The sequence below is a fragment of the Pituophis catenifer genome, unplaced genomic scaffold, assembly GCF_029215685.1.
Source record: "Pituophis catenifer annectens isolate HBS135680 unplaced genomic scaffold, rPitCat1.0.hap2 SCAF_5, whole genome shotgun sequence".
In the NCBI taxonomy this organism is placed as follows: Eukaryota; Metazoa; Chordata; class Lepidosauria; order Squamata; family Colubridae; genus Pituophis; species Pituophis catenifer.
The window spans coordinates 4,011,405-4,031,904 of NW_027256885.1; the positions used below are offsets into that span (position 1 = coordinate 4,011,405).

General features: G+C 44.8%; 1 pseudogene; it reads left to right on the forward strand.

The window, feature by feature from the left end:
- Nucleotides 1-7,631: 7,631 nt before the first annotated feature.
- LOC139317390 (serine/threonine-protein kinase NLK2-like) overlaps nt 7,632-20,500 on the forward strand; it is a 67,748-nt pseudogene continuing 54,879 nt past the window's right edge.

Below are 20,500 nucleotides of genomic sequence, written 5' to 3' on the forward strand. Positions count from 1 at the left end.
AAGCCAGAGAACTCTGAAAGAACTAAGAATAAAGAAGAAATTGTTTACTGTTCTTCCCACCCGGGGTTTAGCAGGTAGTAAAAAGGTAAAGCCTGTCTAAATGGGAAGACTCAGATAATTTGACTTGATCAATTTGGTGTGATTTCTGTTAAAAATTAAAAAAAAAACCAACCTCCACAGGTCTGGAAATGTTTGATGATATGTGTGCATGTGTATGTGTGTAATCATTTCCAAACCTGCAGGGAAGATGAAATCCTCTAATAATAGTGGCTTGTGAAAAAGCTCCCTGAAATAATTTGGTTTGCATGGAGGAAGCATTAAATGAAATTTTTGTATGGGAAATTGGTTTATACAAAAAGTCTGATTGCAGTACAAATGTGAATGTGTGTGTGTGTGAGGTGTCCCGAAGCTCATAAGGAGTGATAAAGTCTAGTGATCTTGAGCCCTGTGAATGCCTGTGTGTTGAGGATGTGGGAGACTAGAGAGAAATGCAGAACGTGTTGCTTTGTTGGAAGAATGCTGAGTGAAGGGGGGAGTGAGGCTTGTCTGCTTGCTTTAAAACATTTTTTTCCTCTCCCCCCACCCCCTTCCTTTGGAGGAGAGAAGCAGGAAAAGGGTGGGCTGAGGGCTTTTGTTTGAGAAAGGAGGGGGACGTGGGTGATCGGCTCATGCAGCTGTTTCGGTCTCTTTAATTTGCATATAAAAGCTATACAGATATATTTTCTTTACTGCTCTGAATACAATTTTGATCTTATATTTTTTCTGGAAATTTTTGAGGTTTAAAACGCTTAATTAAACCTATATATAAGAAATGATTTTGTAAGATTTTTTGAATCTGACTTGCATTTTACTAAAGGCAGAGAATTGATGCTAAAGTTTGATCCAAATATATTTCAGATTTGTTTGTTTGTTTGCTTGTTTGTTTGTTTGTTAGCAGCATAAGTGGTTGCCCTTTTAGAAATTGTTACAGAGATGGGTTACAATAGTAGAAGGGAGAGAGGAAGTTTTAGTGAAAGCCAGGAAGTTGCCTTTAAGTTGGTCTGCACAGACTTGTGCTGACTTGGAAGTCAGGATGGCAGTGGTAGGAGGAATTGAATGTTTTATAAGAAGAAGGAGTTAGAGAAAGTAGAATTGATGGAAGGGAGAAGGTATGTGATTTGTTTTTGGAAGGTTAGGGATGTTGTGGATTGCATAACCTTTGAACGGGGAAGGAAGAAAGGAATGTGAGAGTGGAACCAAGTGATAATGGGAAGAAGTGGTGATATGGGCAGGGAAGACAGCGTTAAAGATTGCCCGATCCAAAGAAGAGGAAGTGGTGTTTTTAATTGACAGAGATCAGATTAAGTGGACAAAGCATTAGAATACACTTAATTAGTGAAGGGAGTAGGGAAATCACTCCTGATAGAATAGAAGGGGTGGCGTCTCAGCCTCTATCTATAAACAAGCAAGAATTAAGGTAATTCTTTAAGTTTGGTTGGATATTACAGACTCTGGATTGATGGGTATGCTGATTTTACCAAACCCCTGTATGCAAAATTAATTGAATCTGGACCTTGGAGTTTGAAATGGGAGGGACATGAAAGAGGAAGCCTTGAAAATTCGAAACAAGCTTTAACCAAGGCTCCTGTATTAAGTTTACCAAATTTGGAAAAGCCATTCCATCTCTTTGTAAACGCAGAAAATTGAATTGCACAAGGGGTGTTGGCTCAGAAAGTAGGAAATTGACCTTTGGGGGAGCCCTTATTGTAAGCACCCCACATCAAGTCAGAACCATCCTTCAGCAAAAAGCGGGGCGGTGGTTAACTGATTCCAGAATTCTAAACAAAAATGAAACAATTTTAATGCAGCAGACAGACTTGATTTTAACTACAGATCACAATTTGAATCAAGCACAGTTCTTAGCCAACACCAGATCAATGGATCAGTTTGGATTAGAACATTATTGTGCTGAAGTAATTGATTTACAAACAAAAATAAGACCTGATTTGGAGGACCACCCCCTGGAGAAAGGAGAAGCAATTTTTCTAGATGGTTCCTCTAGGGTGGAGGAGGGAGTACAGAAAAACGGATATGCTATTATAAAAGGACACACTAAAGAGATCCTGGAAGCAAGGGGTTTGCCTCGAAATTGGTCTGCTCAAACCTTTGAATTGTATGCACTAAATTAAGCTCTATGGATAGGGAGCCTGGATAGCTCAGTAGACAAATGCATTGTAATTTAACTCCAGCTGTCTGTAATTAGTAAGTTCGAATCTCACCAGGCTCAAGGTTGACTCAGCCTTCCATCCTTTCTAAGGTAGGTAAATTGAGGACCCAGTTTGTGGGGACAATAAGCTGACTTTGTAAAATATACAAAAGTATGAAGGCTATTGCTTAACGCATTGTAACCCTGAGTCTCCGGAGAAGGGCGGCACATAAATCAAATTAAAAAAAAAAGGGGGGGGGTGCTCTATGCATCTTAGAAGGAAAAATAGGCAGATTCCAAGTATGCATTTGGGATAGTGCATACATTTGGCAAAATATGGGTGGAGTCATTGGGGAATTCAAGCTATTGTAGATGAACTTTTAAAATGCTATGGTTGTATTGGGATATATCCTTTAGTAACATCAATTATAAACAAATGTTTGATTTGTAAAAAGGTGAATGAACAAGCTGTCAGGGAACAACAGATGGGTGGGAGACCAACAGCTTTAAGACCATTTCAATGTATTCAAGTGGATTTTACAGAATTACCAAAAGTGGGGAGAGTAAAATATTTATTGGTCATAGTGGACCACCTCACAGGGTGGGTTGAAGCTTTTCCCTGCAGTAATGCTACAGCAACAGTGGTGTCAAGAGTTTTATTATACCCAACCTAGAAAGATTATCATCATATGAACTGTTGTTTGGAGTAGTTTTCACTACAGGAAGCATATGCATTGATTCCCTGGAAACCAGAGACAAAGTATTGAAACAATATGTGTATAAACTGTCCAGATATTTTGAAGTTCTTAGGAAACAAGGACTATTAGCCCAAACACCACCTTTGAAGTTTCCAGTCCACAAATTCCACCACGATGATTGGATGTTGATCCGGAGCTGGAAGGAAGTTAAACCCCAAGTGAAAGGGCCCGTGCCAGCCCCAAAGGAGTGGAAGGTGGAATCTCACCAAGGAGATCCATTGAAGTTGATGATCCAAAGAACCCAATGGACTGGTGGGCAGTAACCAGTGGGAATAGCGTTCTTCATCATCTGGACTATTTTTGTATTTTTCCTTCTTAGAACTGAGTGGTTGCCTATGCTGTTTCCCAACTGAAGAGGACTACAACTGATCAGATTCCATTGCACGCTCTCCCAGATGTATTGGTTTTGTAATTGTGCTTTTAAGACCTTAGAAGGAAGATCCTGGATCCACTGGACGAGACTGAAGCCCGCAGACCGGAGTGATCCGGTCACATACCAGGTAATAAAAACTGACAGGCCATTGGTGCTGAAGTTCAAGAAGAATACACCCTGCTGAGTCCTACCGGCAATGGACTCTCAACGCACGGTGGTGATCGTCAGCCTTGCTGAACCACCCCGGAAGCTGGTTCCCCGCGCACGGCCGAAGCTTGGAACGGAGGAAGACAACATTCCATGACTGTAGTTTGTAATGTAAAATCCATTAACTGTAATAGAATCCAGTGTGCACTACTTAAAGACACTCATGCTTGAGGAAGATTGGGTGTGGGGACTCTGGGCAACAGCTACTTTAGCCCTTATGTTGGTATTGTTTTAATACGATTGATATTGCCCTACCCCAAGTTACGCATACCCCTAACCCTCTTCCTGACGTGGTGAATTTATAAACTATGGGTCTTGCTCTCTTAAGGACTTGTGGGTGTAGGAATAAGGTCATTATGATTTATTTATGGCTTTGGGTACTATTAGCTAAAGGTCTAGTGAGTGATACTATCTTGAACAGTAGTTCCCAATGTCGCGTCAGTGTCCAAGAAATCCCCCTTGTCCCTGCAGAAGGATTTGAAGATGTCAAGAATCCCAGGGGACCTAGCAGCATCAGGACACTGAATGGGGACACTTTGGGTCAAGTCCACTCCCGCCAACAACGTGGCATCAGAAGGTGGAGTGGGTACCTTATTCCTAAACCAACCCCTAGACCTAAGGTTAAAAGTTTGACAATCCCAGTAAAGGGAGGAATAGAAAAAGAGAACGGACCCCTACAACAATTGAAAAGAGGAGATTGCATATCAGGGATACTGGAATTGGGTCGAAACCTTGTTAAATCATAGGGTCACCTTCCCTGTGTGTAAAGAGACATCAGAAACCTGGTAGGCCTATAGGATCCCTGACAAAAGAACAATGTCCATCAGAAGTGTACCTTGGTCCTAGAATGAACCTTAGGGATGTAAAACTAACCAAATATCTTTTTCCTTCTGCACACCACTCACTTTCTCATCACCACCAACTGCCATCATCACAAGATGGGGAGGATGGAAGAGGTCCTGGAATGTATCCAAGGAAAGGTGCCCCAGTCTATTCCAGCCCCCTTGCTTCACTATCTGGCTCTCCATTAGGTCCAACACAGGTTTATGTGTCTTCTTTCCCCCTGGGAATACTACCTCCCGGTATCTTTTTGAAGGTCCAATCCTCAGAGATAAGCAAAAGGACCCTTCACTAGAAGTCCCATTACAGCTGCTTGCTGGAATGTTTGTGGCAGGGACTTTGAGGGTCTGGACTAATGAAAAGAACCATCGGACCCATGCTTTCTCCATGAACATAGGCGTACGTGTAAGGAAAAAAGGAGTTTTCTTCTTCTGCGGGAAGGATGTGTATTTATGTTTGCCAACAAATTGGACCGGAACATGCACACTAGTACACCTTTTTCCTAAAATAGGTGTTGTCAGTGGAGAACATACCATCCCTGTTCCTCTCATGAGGCATGTTCAGAAATGGGCACCAATCCTAGTCCCACTATTAGTAATCATGGGGATAGGAACTGCAGATGGAACAGGTATAGGTGGAGTGACACACTCAGTAACACAGTTTCAGCAATTATCAGGGGAGCTCCAAGAAAGCCTGAACCAAATTGCTGGAACCCTGGTAGAAGTCCAAGACCAGATAGATTCATTGGCAGCAGTGGTCCTACAAAATCAACGTGACTTAGACCTCCTAACCGCAGAGAGAGGAGGTATGTGTGTATTTCTGGGAGAAGATTGTTGTTTCTATATGAATAAATCAGGTGTGGTCAGGAAAGTTGCCAAGGATTTGCAGGATAGGGCATCCAAGATAAGTCAGAGGTTACAAACAACTGACAGGTGGTTTTCTTGGTTGCCTGGATCCGGCTGGATTAAACAAATGTTATTCTTGTTGATATGGCTGTGGCAGGCCTAGCTTTTATTCCTTGTGCAATCCCTGTGCTGAAACAGCTATCTATCAGAGCAATGAAAGAGATACAGACTGAGAAGGAATTAGTTTTGACAGAGCGCTTTCTTGAAGATAAAGACTCTGAAACAGACACATATGTAGAAATGGAGTCTGGGAAAAGAATGGAGGGAGTACCTCCAAGGATTAATGGAGTGAAGATCAAGAAATACCTATCTCTTGCCTAGATTAGTCATATTTTGTTAGATATTATATATTAGCTTTGTTTATCCAAAGGAATGGAATAATATTTACTAAAGAGTTGAACATGTAAGGAATGGTGAAAGTTTCTGCATGGAAAAACTTTCAAAGTGGGGAATAATGTGGATAAAAGAAAGGAAACATACAGAGTCAGATATATGGGCTCTGGAGGACCCTCTCTATTCACATTATTATAAGATAGAAAAGTGCTTGTTGGAAATTACATTAACAAACAGTTAAACCTCATTAAGTGGTAATATAACTTCTGATGAGACCTAGATGTCATGAAATGACAGCCATATGGAAAACATCTGAGTGACCTCACTGTGAATGACACAAAGACCTATATGTTACAAAGAGTTACTTAATCCAATAAACTTACCCAAGGACAGCAGTAACTCTCCCATTAACAACTACAAGCACTTAAGAAAAGTTGTGTGGCTAAGATAATTTTATAAACTAAAATTAATGGTTTAAGTAATTAGATGAACATATTATCCAATGTATGTAACCATATAGGGAAAATCGGATGTATGATCTCATGTTAACCATATATGGAAAATGTATGATCTCACTGAATCCTTTGTCTTAGAAATGTATAAAAACCATTGTATCAGAGTTCTTTCTTTGTTCAAAGCTTCAGGTACAAAACTGGCTCTGAACCTTGCGCAATAAAACTGTCTCTGGCTGACCCAGGAATGTTGTTTGGTCTCATCATTCCACAACACCGCAGTTATCCGGGCATCCTTCTTCCAATCTGTTGCCCTTCTTGTTGTGGGTAGAAAGGGGGTTCTTTGATACTTCCAGATTTGATCACAGCTTCCTGAAGCCTAACAGGGCTGGTTGCCAAGATAGCTGCTTTCTCTGAACCCCTCCCTTTTTTTTATTGGGACTGCACCCCCTTTTTTTTATTGTTGAAAAACTTTCCCCAAAGTGCACCTGTGAGTTAAGGCTGTGTGGTTCAGATGGCAGCTCTTCTTGCGTAGTTACACCACATCCTCATTTGAGGTTTTCCATCCAGTTGGAAGGAGATATTTTCGGAACTTTGGGCCTTTTGGGTTACAGAACCCCTTCTAATATTTTGTGGGGAGCACCCCCCCCCCCCACTCACTATAAAGGCAATAGACCTCATTCTTCAATTTGTGAAGTGCTCTTCCCAAACTTACTTCCATTTTTCTTGTTCCAGAGTGCCTCCCTTGTGTCTTGGCCTCTAATTGTAGCTTGTATTTCCTAACGTGTGGATAAGATTCCCCATTTTTTTAGGCCTCTTTATATTTCAGTACAGCCTTCGATTTCCATCCTTATCTTGGTTATATGGTGAGAAAAAATCTCAGTGCTCTGTTCTCTATTCAATATTTTTTAAAATCAACATGATCCCAGAAACCCTGTTTAAATGTCTTGTGGTTCCACAAAGCTCACCTATTAAGAGAAAGATGTTATACAACATTTCTGCTCTTTTCCTATAGATTGTCGAGCCTTCACGTCTATTCTTTAGCCATTCTCCTCTTTTTTGTTTAATGTAAGTACAATATTCCAAATTTTTCTGTGCATTCTGTTGAAAATGCACCTTCTTAGAAATCTTCCCTGATGTCCCCCACATCAGAGATTTGGTTAGAGAACTGATTGTCATCAGTTGCTCAGTTGCTCTGTCCCTCCCACTTTCAGCCAGGGTGTATACAGTCCCTAAAATATATATATATCAAACTATCCCAAAATATAATTTACCCTTTATTGTAATAATCATTTTAAATTTAAAATAAGCCAAGATGCCTCTTTTCTTTTAAAGATTTTTTTAAAACCTTAAGTGGAAAAAAACCTACTGTACTCGTATAAAAACACTCCTTTGCATACAATTTTGCATTCATTTATTTTGCTTGTGAGATTTGCCCTAATAAGCCAGGTATTTTCTGCTGCATATTTCCCAAATCTCCCTTTTGCAAACCACAATTGATTTGAATTCCAGAGGGCTGTTTTGCTCCTCTTCCAATCTTCTTGTGCAAAATCAGTGTCTCTTTCATGCACCTCTGTCCTAATTTGTCAGATGGCTTTCCAAGACTCCAACCAGCCACTTCAAGCTCAGCTTTGTAGCAATGTTTTTGGGGCATTGACGGGGTTAATCCAGCCACCTTTAGCTGATGGGCTAGGTGCGGGCCAGAAATATTATTGCAATAATGGGGTACAGATAGCTCCCCCCCCAGCAACAGCAGACAATGCTTGGCAATGTGATGATGGTGGACCCAGTACCAGATCAACCCATCGGTTATGGTGCTTTTGGTGTGGTATCAGAGGTGGGTTTCAGCAGGTTCTGACCAGTTCTGGAGAACCGGTAGCGGAAATTTTGAGTAGTTCGGAGAACCGGTAGTAAAAATTCTGACTGGCCCCACCCCCATCTATTCTCTGCCTCCCAAGTCACAGCTGATCGGGAGGAAATGGGGATTTTGCAGTAACATTCCCCTGCCACGCCCACCAAGCCACACCCACCAAGCCATGCCACGCCACGCCCACCAAGCCACACCCACAGAACTGGTAGTAAAAAAATTTGAAACCCACCACTGTGTGGTATGGTGAGTGCCGAGTTATTTACTGCTGCATGATGGTAGAGAAAGGATGAAGGTGGAGGCAGGAAAAGGATTGGAAGTACAGGTAGTTATGATCCCAATTTGGACCAGGTTTTCCATTGCTAAGCAAGATGGTCGTTAAGTCAGTCACACCTGATTCAAAAGTTTTTTTGCCCTGGTTGTTAAGCGAATTGCTGCAGTTGTTCAGTGAATCGTGCAGTTGTTAAGCAAATCTGGTTTCCCGCATTGACTTTGCTTATCGGAAGTCAGCAGGGAAAGTTGCATAGGATGATCACATGACCCTGGGACACTGCAAACGTTGTAAATGCAAATTGGTTGCCAGGTGCCTAAAGTTTGATCACATGACCATGGGGATGCTGCAACACTCATAAGCGTGAGGATTGGTCATAAGTAACTTTTTTCAGTGCCCTTGTAACTTCGAAACGGTTCTAAATCGAGGACTAACTGTAAGTCATAATTGGGTGTTTAAAAATAATTTTTATTAAAGAGATTTTTAGGATAAAAACAGTACAGATTTTAGAGAAGAAATAGAGAAAAATTGTGAATCGTAAGAAATAGGGAAAAAAAGAAAATAGAAAAAAAAGTAAAATTATTTTCCAATCTTCTTAAGAGCAGGACTTAAAATGTATTTATCATTTGCCCTCTCTCTTTCTAAAATTACATTGTAATTGCCTCCTTTCTCTAGTCTACCCTTTCTAATCACCAAAAAGTAAATTGTAAATGAAAAGACATTTTTCTTCCTGCAGGTCTGTGACAGATCCTCGGGATGGGTTGCGAGTTGCACTCAAAAAGATGCCCAATGTTTTCCAGAACTTGGTCTCTTGCAAACGGGTCTTCAGAGAATTGAGAATGCTCTGTTACTTCAAGGATGACAATGTGAGTGTGGAACAATGTGCAGAGCTGCTTCGGGGCCAGAGGTGGTCCTTCCATAGCACCCTGGATTTGAGTTAGGTTTCCTCAGATTTTGGAATGTGCACTGTGGAAATATGTTGGCATATATTGATTTTTCAATCATTCTTGCCTCTTTTTAAAAATTTTAACTTTTATATATTGTATTTATCTTCTAATAATTTGTACACTGCCCAGAGTCCCTCTGTGAAGAAAATAGGTGGTTTCAAAATTGTGGGGTCCTTGGTGCTCTCTGAGCTTGGTTGTTTTCTTGCAGACACTTCATTCTGAAATGGTATAAGGTCTCTTGCCTTGGGGGATGGGGGGGGTGTTGGACTAAATGATCTCCAAGGTCCCTTCCAGCGTTATGATTCTAAGACTATGACATTACTCAACTAGGTAACATCATCAGAATGATCTGATAACATCTGATGACGTTACCTAGTTGGGTAATGAACCATCTGCAAGAAAGCATCCAAGCTCAGAGAGCACTATGGACCCCACAGTTCAAGCGTGAGCTACAAATATTTTCTATTGGTTTCAACATTTGATTAAATAAATATAAAATGGTGACTCCAGGCAGATTATAGTGGAGAGGCAGCAACAAGAGCAGTTGATCACACATGTAGTGACTCTGATCTAGAATAGGGTTCCCTGCTGGAATGATCAGATGGATGGATACATTTTTTATTCAAGTCAGTGAAACCATGTGGTTCAACTCATATCTCAAGAGCAACTCCAGAATGTTGGATTTCCACAGGCTTCTTTATTGAGCAATTGACAGGAATGGACAAGAAAGGACAAGAAGAAAAGCATTAGAGCCAGGGGTGAAATGCTCCCGGTTCAGACCGGCTTGGGCGAGTAGGTAGCGATGGCGGTGGGCAGTTCGGAGAACCGGTAGCAAAAATCCCTGCCCCTGCCCCCCATGCCCAGCTGAGCCGCGTGATCATCAGAGCCTTTTTTTTCTTTTAAATGGCTCTGACGAGCCAAGCTCTGATGATCCCAGCTGAGTTGCCTGCTAATCAGATAACTCAGCTTTGATCGCCAGAGCCATGTAAAAGAAAAAACTTTTTTCTTTTAAATGGCTCTGACGATCCAAGCTCTGACGACCCCAGCTGAGTTGCCTGCTAATCGGTAGCAAAAATCCCTCCCCCTCCCCCCCTCAGCTTGCTTACCTTAGCTGCTGGTCGCAACGCCTTGCTGTAATCCCTGCAATCCATTGCATCAGCAAGCAACTGAATCTCCCTGCCTGCAATCAAGCAGGCAGGGAGTTGTGGACTTCAACTCCCAGAATTCCTCAGCCAGCAAAGCAAAGCTGGCTGAGGAATTCTGGAAGTTGAAGTCTACAAGTCTTAAAGTTGCCAAGGTTGGAGAGCCCTGTTCTATTGGGTAAGTTTTTTTCCCCTTTGGGAGCTTTAAAAAAATAGTTAATTGGGTTTTTTTTTAGTTGTTCTTTTTTTAGACCTAGCCATTTAAAGTTTAGGAAGTTTTAAATTTAACTGCTTTTATATAAAAATAAAAATAAAATAAAATAATATTTGTGCAGCTTTCTGAGATTTAGTGTGTTTCTGTAGTGTTTCACTCTAACTACACAAACACACAAAATCTCACAAAGCTGTATGTGGAATTTTGTGTGTGTAAAGTGTGAAAGTTGTTTTTTTGGGCTTTTTGTGGCTGTGTGAGGTTCCTGCTTGTTGCAGGGGCCATTTTGGGTCTACAGTAGCACAGCTGCTTTTATATTGTGGGTGAGCCAGTTGTGTTGTGTTGTGTTTTGTAGGTTAAAAAAGGGCAAAGAAGTGACATTGACTTGGCCATGCCAACCTGACCAACAAGCCACGCCCTCCCAGTCACCTCACCACCAAGCCCCGCCCACTAATTAAGCCCCGCCCACAGAACCGGTAGCAAAAAATTGTAGATTTCACCCCTGATTAGAGCGATATAATTCGGTGCGAAGCAGTAGAAGGAGATGGCTTCTCATGGCCCTCCTGATCCAGGTGGAGGGTGTCACTGCGTTTTTGTATTTACCAGATGAGCTCATATTTTTGGACTTTCAGACTTTCTGTAGCTTGCCAAATTTCTTATCAGTAAGCTAACTACGCATGTCCGCATTCCTTCACTTTCTTACTTCTAACTTTCTTTGTTCTCCTGCCAAGAGGTCCGGCCGCAGAGAGGTGGCCGGCAGGAACGTTGCCAAAATGTAATTATTTAGATAGTGAGATGTTTTATTTTCTTTATAACAAATAAATGAGTTTTTCTTAGAAAAATATATCTTCGGGGTTTATTTTCTTAATGTATACTTCAAGGAAAAGTCTCGATCCATGTCTCTAAATCAAGGTGCGATTACCCAAAAGCAGAATGGGATTAATTAGCACCCTGACAGAGGGAGCCTTGCAACCCAAACTCTGAATGGAGTGGGCCAGAGTTAATGGTGACCTTGCTCCCTGGCACGAAGAAGCTGGTGAAGGGCAGTTTGACCTCAGGGACATTTGGAGGAGATGGGTACAAACTGATGATGTGTAGGCCAGAAGAAAGTTTGATGAAGGGTCTCTTGCATTGACAGAGTCATTGCAGGTGTGAGTGGCAGGGCCAACCGTATTATTAGACAAACTGTGCAGGCTGCTCCTACCAGCTAAGTTTCAGTCCTGTTTCCAAGTAGCTACATTATTAGTTGCTGTTGTCCTATTTTTATTACTAGGAGGGGGCGAGTGGTACATTAGGCTTGATAGGCCTGTCACGCCAAAACACCATATTACAGTATAGCTGTTGGGTTCCATCACTGGTTTCTTGTCTGTGAGGGTATACAGGTAGTCCTCAACTTATGACTACAATTGAGCCCAATATTTATGTCATTAAGTGAGTTTTGCCCCATTTTATGACTTTGCTTGCCACATTTGTTAAGTGAATCACTACAGATGCTAAATTAGTACCACAGTTGTTAAGTGAATCTGGCTTCCCCGTTGACTTTGCTTGTCAGAAGGTTGCAAAAGGCAATCACATGACTCTGGGACACTGCAACCATCATAAATATGAGTCAGTTGTCAAGCATCCGAATGTAAATCACATAACCATGATGATGCTACAAAGGTCGTAAGTGTGAAAAACGGTCATAAGTCACTTTTTTCAGTGATGATGTACCGTATTTTTCGGAGTATAAGATGCACCTTTTTCCCCCCTAAAAGGGGGTGAAAATTTAGGTGCGTCTTATACACTGAATGTAGCCCCGCCCACCCACTGGCCCCCACCCTTTGGCCTCTGCCTTGCAGCAGTTACCTCCTTGCAAGAAAACAGCAAGAAAAACAGCTCCTTTCAGCTTCAGCACAGCCTAATTAGCACAAGTTGATTGGATCGGCCTCCCGACTCTCAGCTGATTTGCTCTCAGCTGTTTTGCGCAGGGCTCTGCTGCTTGCTGCAAAGAGGTAAATTGCTGGAGCAGATTTTTTTTCCTTGTGCTAATCAAGCTATGCTGAAAACGAAAATGAAAGTAAAGCAGGCTGTTTGCTGTTTGCTGCAATGAGGCAAAATTGCGCAGAGGCAGAGGGAGATTTCTTTTTCTTCTTTTCCTCACCAAAAAAGGTAGGTGCATCTTATACTCCAAAAATATGGTAACTTTGAACGGTCACTAAACGAACTGTTTAGAATTGTATTTGCACAAAACTGGAAAAGCGAAGAGATCCCTAGAGATGAAAATGTGATTAAGAAAATATTAGAATGTGCATAAATTAACAGATTAACACTTGCAATTCAAGGAAAGGAAGAATCAGATTATTATATGGGAGTTATGGTTAGAGAATAAATATGAAAGCAATGTATTGTAAAAATAGATAAGTAGAGAAGAGAAATGATAGGTTTACGTTACTTTATCAGTATTATTATTATTTAGTATTAATATAAGAATGAATGTAAGAAATGAATATGGTGGTAAATTTAATTGTTAAGACACAACATTTTTTATACCCAGACGATACACTGTTTAATGAAAGATGGAATGTTTGTATTAAAAGAAAATTATTATTTTTTTAAAAAAAGTAAGTGTGAAAAACGGTCATAAGTCAATTTTTTCAGTGATGATGTAACTTTGAACGGTCACTAAATGAACTGTTGTAAATCGAGGACTACCTGTATTTTCAGAATTTGGTTTCTTTTTCTCCTCAGGTCCTCTCACCACTGGATATCTTCCAATCTCCACAGATTGACTGTTTTGAGGAAATGTATCCTTCATTCCACCTGTAGCTAAGTTATTTTCTTATTATTTCCCCTACTGTTCCAATGCTCCATTTTGTGCTATCTTTATCTTTTGTAGCTTTCCCCCCCTCTATACATGTTACATGTGAGGAGAGGAAGTGAAATATTTATTGATTATTCTTGCTTTTCTTAAGTCTGGTTTGATTCTTTTTTCCCCGTATATTTGTGTTCTGTTTGCTTTGATTTTTCTCTTCTCGCCTTTTTAAAATTTCCTTCTCCAGTGCGCTGCGGGAGACTCCAAGCAAGGGTTAACTCAAATCCTATTGCCAGAGACTGGGTTGATAAAATTCCTTGGCCATGCCTCTCTTGCCTGGCTGAGCTTCAGTTTTTCAACTCAGTCCAGCCAAGAGAGACATGTATTAATTTGCTCTATCAACTTTACTCTAGGACAATAGAATTTTTTGCTTGGAGTCTTCAATCATTGAATTTTTTGCCAAAGAGGGGCCAGCATGCTGCGGGTGAGTGAGCTGGTCTACTCTGGCAAGCCTGGACTGACCGCCACCACCCTGAAGAGATTTACTTTAGGTAAACAGCATATCCAAGGTCAACCCTTGCATGGGGATCCTCCGTGGTGCTGGCCCCTGGATTCTAACCCACCTAGCCGCTGGTGTGTGTGCTGGTGTCTCTGTGAGAGAGGTAAAATCGCCACCACCTATGCTTGTTTTTTCCCCGGGGGGGGGGAGCGGCTCTGGAGTCACTGTCCGGCTGGAGGGACATACTCCGTGTTTATTTGATTTGCGTGGTGCTGGGAGGGCTTTTATCATGCCCTCTCTCCCCTGGCAGCTTTGTTTTAGGTGGGGGGAGGCGTTTTGAGCTGCGACGTTGCTGGGCTCATAGCTCCCGTGTATTGGGCCCTCTGGTGGCCGCCATGTGGGATTTCGGAGCAGAGGCACTGGGAGACCTGGAATTTGCTCTTGCGACTCGTTTTTTTCTATCTGTGAGGCTCTTTGGCCAGCTGCAAGGGGGAGGGGCGCTAGGAGAGCTGAAATTCGCTCTTGCGCTGTTTATTATCAGCTGTGGAGCGGCAGAGCTGTAGGAGCAGCGGCGTTGCTGGGCTCAGCTTGTTTTTGATGATTTTGGAGGCTTGCAGACTTGCAGATTGCCGCGCAGCGCTGGGGGGCAGTTTTTGCCTTCGCTCAGTTTTTCTGATCAGCTGAGAGGCGCGGAGGCACCCCAGCGCATGCGCAGAGCAGCGGCTTGCCTAGGAGCTGCAATTGCGCAGCTGGGGGCTTGTAAGTGGAAACTTTCCACTCCAGCCCCATTTCTAGCCCAGTAGGAGGTGTGGCTGGGCTTTGGAGCAAAGGCATTGTTTCTATTGCTAGCTCCGGAGCTGGAAGTATTGTGCTGGCGCTGATCTCCCAGGGCATGCCACAAGGATCCAGCTTATCCTTTGAGGCTGCAGGGGGACCTGATCAGGTGGACATTCTTTGATCCGGTCTGTATAAATCGTGTGTAAGTGGCAGAATGGCTGACAGAGAGTTATCTCCACCTCTGGAACTCTCTGATCCCCCTAGGCTCCATAGAGCTGATGAATGCAGCCCCGGACTCACCAGGGCTGCCTCCAAAGGGGCATCTCACAAGGAAACCTCCAAGAGGCATCTGTCTAAGGAGGATTATGCTGCCTTGGAAAAAGATGCCAAAAGGCAACAAAAGGCACCTGAGAAGCACGCTTCTAAAAGCCTGAGGCAGGTACAAGAGCCCACTGGGTACCTTGCAGCAGAGGTTTTCCCTGCATCTCTGCAGCCTGATTTGTCTCCTCAATTAAGCGTGGAACAACAGGGCGTGCATTCCACAGAAGGTGCTGGGGAGATTAGGTCTGTTTTTCCTCCTGGACAGGAGGAAGAAAGTCTACCTTTGGCTGCTGTGCCTTCCACTAGTAGGCACTCAAGGCCAGTCCCTACTAGGACATCTGTTTCAGAGGCCACTTTTACTCCCACTGCGGCAGGGCTCCGCCCAGGGATCTGCACTGTCTATGGACATGAAAGCCTTCATTGCTGATGTTATTGCTCAAGGCATTGCTGCAGGTTTCCAGCATAGGGGCTTGTCAAGTATTTGCAAGCCATTGGCACATATATCATACAGACACTAGTGGAGGCAGAAAGTGCCCCCACCCCTATGTGGAGAGGAGGGGCTTACACTGAGTATAAAACCCCCTCTAACCTTTCCACCAAGCTCTCTTTTACGTTTGTTCTCCATGAGACATGATCTTTGATAGGGGTAGTCACACACGCTGTGTGCCCCCTATCCTAATGGATATTAAGACAGCCTTTGTATATAGTTAATATGTTTTGTTATATGAATAAATACATTTATCACATTTATTCATGCATCTGCCTTTGGACTCTTCTATGCTCCTGGGTGTTTCTACGATCCCAATTTCCACAGGGCTTGTCCCATCATCCCTCGCCCCATCAACAGACGCAGCTTCCAGAAGCTTACATTCCAGTGGTTGAGCCATCTGCATCATTCCATGCAGAGTGCGTCTTCCCTCGAGGGGGAGGAAGATCTGGGAGATCAAGAGCTCTCAGATGATGAGGGCATGACCCCTGAAAAGCCTTCCTTCTCAGGCCTGTTTCGCTCTGCCTTGTTTAAGTCTTTGTTGTTCAATATGAAGGCTACCATCAACATGGAGATAGTGGGCACCTCTTTGGAGCAGCCCCAGGCCCTCCAAGATCCTCATGAAGGTCTGTTTTCCGAACCTGTTCCGGAACAGGAGACCATTCCCTCGCCTCAGCTGTTTTTGGATGTTATGCAACGCCAATGGGCACAGCCTGGTGCGATTGCTGCACCTTCTGGCAATGACAGGCGACTTTACTGCACTGCACCAGACCTGGAAGAGCTCCTCCAGGTTCCCACGGTGGATGTTCCTGTGGCAACACTTACCTCCTCAGCCATTCTTCCGGCTGATATTGTGGAAGGTCTGAAGGCTCAGGACAAGAAAGCTGAGATGGCACTTCGCAAAACTCATCAAGCTGCAGCTTGGGCCATCAGATCGGCAAACGCAGCTTCCTTTTTCAATAGGGCCACATTGATCTGGTTGCGCCAGATGCAAGCCAGACTACCACCGGATGAGATCAGGTTGCATCAGGACCTGAATAAGCTCATGGCTGCCACTGAATATTCGGCTGATGCAACCTTAAATGCAACCAAGTTCACGTCCTGGGCATTGGCCTTTACTGTGACATCGCGACGCCTCCTGTGGCTTCACCATTGGCAGGTGGACATGCGATCCAAATGGAGGTTGGCTTCCGCCCCTTACAAAGGGGTACACTTGTTTGGGGAAGCCTTGGACCCCATACTTGTGGAAGGCAAGTACAAGAAGAAGGTCTTGCCCTCCTTGCACTGGAGAGCAGATCGTAGGGCCTTGCCTTACTACCATCAGAGGCCGCAGTTCTGGTCGGCGGACGCCGGGTCCATCTCCACCCAGTTCCAGAGGCGTTCCTACCAGGGGCATGAGCAGTTTCCGGATCGGTCATCTTTTTGTGACAGGGGCAGACGGGAGGCACAGATCAAGCGGCCATTTCGTGGGTCAGGAGGTCGCTCCTTTCGATGTGGGAAATGACTATCCCACCATGTTTCCCATTGGCAGCCGCTTACAACATTTCGTGGGACAATGGGGGGAGACCACGACGGATGCGTGGGTTCTCCAGACAGTGCGATTGGGCCTTGCACTGGAGTTCCTATCCAACCCCCCAAACTGGTTTATTTGTTGCAAAGTACCGGTGAACGCTGAAAAACGTCAGCTGATGGAAACCGAGATCCAGCATCTGTTGGAGATCAACGCCATCGAGCCGGTTCCGGATGGCCAGGAGGGCCAAGGATTTTACTCAATCCTTTTCCTGGTGCCCAAGAGTTTGGGGGGCTGGAGGGGGATTTTGGACTTAAAGAAGCTGAATGCCCACATGGTCTATCACCGATTCAAGATGCAGTCTCTGCAATCCATCCTGGGCTATATCAGGGTGGGCGACATGTTGACCTCCATAGACCTCAAAGAGGCCTATCTGCAAGTGCCAATCTGCCCCTGTCATTGCAGGTTCCTGCGGTTCTCATATGGAGGGCGCCACTTCCAATAACGGGCCCTGCCATTCGGCCTGTCATCGGCCCCAAGAGTCTTCACAAAGGTTCTGGCAGTGGTAGCAGCACACATCAGGGCGCTACCCATTCGTCTACAATGTTACCTGTACCATATTTTGATCCAGTCCAGATCAGCCTCACGGGCAGAACAGGAGGTCCAGACCATGATATGGCTACTCCATGACCATGGCTTCATGGTCAACTTCAAAAAGAGCCACCTGGTGCCATCTACCAGTCTTCTTCACCTGGGCGCGGTGATAGACTCTTCCTCTGGCCAAGTATTTCCTCACCAGACCAACTGGAAAGTCTGAAGTCCTTAGTGGCCGGGATAGTGGCTATGCAGTTGGTGCCTTTAAACCTTCTCTCCCAACTATTGGGGAAGATGATTTCATGCCTATCCATAGTCCCCTGGGCATGGTTGCATGCCCGGGCACTGCAGTGGTTCCTTCTACCACATCAGAAGGCCAGCAAGAGCGACTCACGTCTCAAAGTGAGACTCACCCAAAGGGTGTTGAGATCACTACACTGGTGGGCCTCCCCAGCACTGCGGCGGGGATGCACCTACAGGGTAAGCCAGTGCGTCACGCTAACTTCGGACGCAAGTCTCTTCGATTGGGGAGCCCACCTCCAATCCCAGGTGGTTCAGGGCAGGTGGTCCCTGATGGAGCTCCAGAACAGCATCAACTGGCTGGAGTTGAGGGCGGTTCACCTGGCCTTAGGCCACGTCTGGGAGGCAGTGTCAGGCCAGCACATTCTCATTCTGACGGACAATGTGGCCACAAAAGCCCACATAAATTGGGAGGGAGGCACCCGGTCCAGGTCCCTCATGGCAGAGGCGGAGAGGCTGGGTCTCTGGGCAGAGAGACACGTTCTCTCTGTCAGGGCAGAACACATCTCCGGAGTAATGAACGTGCAGGCGGACTGGCTGAGCAGGACGACCCTGGACCACTCAGAGTGGCGCCTGCACCCAGACCTCTTCAAAGAGGTGTGCGAGAGATTCGGTCAGCCAGTGGTAGATCTGTTTGCCCAGCCATCCAATGCCCAGCTACCGAGGTTCTTCTCCAGGTTCGCGACCCCGGGGGCAGAGGGAACCAATGCTCTCCGCAGTTCCTGGCCTCAGGGGCTGCTTTACGCTTCCCCCCTGATTCCCCTCATTCCGAGGGTCATCTGGAAAATATTGGAGGAGAGGGAAGAGGTCCTGCTTCTGGCTCCACATTGACCCAGGCGTCCCTGGTTCGTGGACCTAGTAAGCCTCTCGGTGTCCCGCCCCTGGCGGATTCCCTGGGACAGGATATCTCTCAGCCAGGGGGTCGTTCTATACCCAGAGCCACAGTGGCTCCAGCTGACCACCTGGCACTTGAGAGGTGTCTCCTGAGGAGAGACAAGCTGTTGGGGAAGGTCATCTGGACCATCCAGGAGTCCAGGTGACCTTCCACGAACCGGATTTATGATGCCACCTGGAGGGCATTTTGCCATTGGTGTTCCTTGCAGCACCTTGACCCCTTGGGAGCCTCAGTTCCTGAGGTGCTGGAATTTCTGCAAACCAGACTAGACAAGGGGCTATCTCCCAACACCCTTAGGAGACAGGTCACAGCACTGGCCACGGTGTTGGCTGGGGAGAACAGACAACCCCTTACCACCCCCGAATACGTAGTTTTCTGAAGGGAGCTGCTAACTTGAGGCCTCCGGTGCTGCATCGCTACCCCACCTGGGACCTGGCCTTAGTGCTTCAGGCTCTCACTTCTACACCTTTTGAGCCCTTAAAGACCTCTAGTCTCTGACATTTGACACTGAAGGTGGCGTTCCTCGTGGCAATAACATCTGCCAGGAGGATATCTGAATTGGCAGCTTTGTCTGTACAGGAGGACCTTTGCATTTTTCATGCAGATTGGGTGGTCCTTTGCTTGGACCCTTCATTCCTGTCAAAGGTGAATTCCTGGTTCCACCGAGCCCAGGAGCTCATCTTGCCTAATTTTTGCCCGGGTCCCCATCATCCTGCGGAGGAACGCTGGCATACCCTGGATGTCAGGAGAGCTCTCCGTAGGTACATCAAACGGACTTCTTCCTTTCGGAAGACAGAATCTCTTTTTGTATCCTTCCAGCCTGCAACCATGGGCAGGAAGGTGACTTCTTCTACCATTGGCCGTTGGTTGAAGGCCTGCATTTCCAAGGCCTATGAGATGCAGGCCTGTCCTGTCCTGAGACGAATTACGGCTCACTCCACTAGGAGTGTGGCCAACACTGCTGCTTGGGCCACACTGTCACTGCGTTATTTTATTTACCAGCTGAGCTCATTATTTCTGGACTGTCAGACTCTCCGTAGCTTTGCCAACTTCTTATCAGTAAGCTACGTGTTTCCGTATCCACCCACATTCCTTCACTTGCTCTTCACACTCTCTTTCCTTTGTTCTCTTGCCAGAGGTCCGGCTCACATAGCCGGCAAGAATTACTTTCAAAAATGTAACAATTAACTTTTCTTAGTTAGTGAGGTGTTTTATTTTCTTTATAACAAATAAATGAGTTTTATTAGAAACCTTCCTTCGCGTTTCTTTTCAGATTATTGCAACTTGGAATAAGCCACGATCCATCTCCTCCAAACCAGGGTAATTAGTCCCAGAGCCAAACATGGGATTAATAAATGCCCTGACATTCTGGTAGCACGAGGATGGTCTGATTTATGGTTTTTTCCTTGTTTTTGTTACTTCTGATAAGAGCGCATAGGCAATTAGTTTTTAGCTACTGAGGTACGCTAATTATATTGCTGAGATGCCGAAACAGAAGTAAAACAAATACAAAATGCATTTTGCTGAGAAGGTGGCAGAAAGGAGGTTTTCAGATTTCCAGCCCCTTACTACAGCCACACGCCTGGAACAAGAAAAAGCCGTGGGAACAGAAATGGAGACAGATAAGACAGAAGCTGTTTTTTGAAGATGATGATTTACGACTGAGGTCAGTAACATTTTCTTCTGGTCTTCCAAGCTCTGAAAAAGTCTCCCCAGAACCTTCTGAATTTGTAACGCTCGATGCAAGGCCAAAGCACACTGCTGAGCAAAATTCCTCCCACGCAGAGAGAGAAACAATTCATTATTCTCCTCGAAGCTCTAAGCTCACCCTG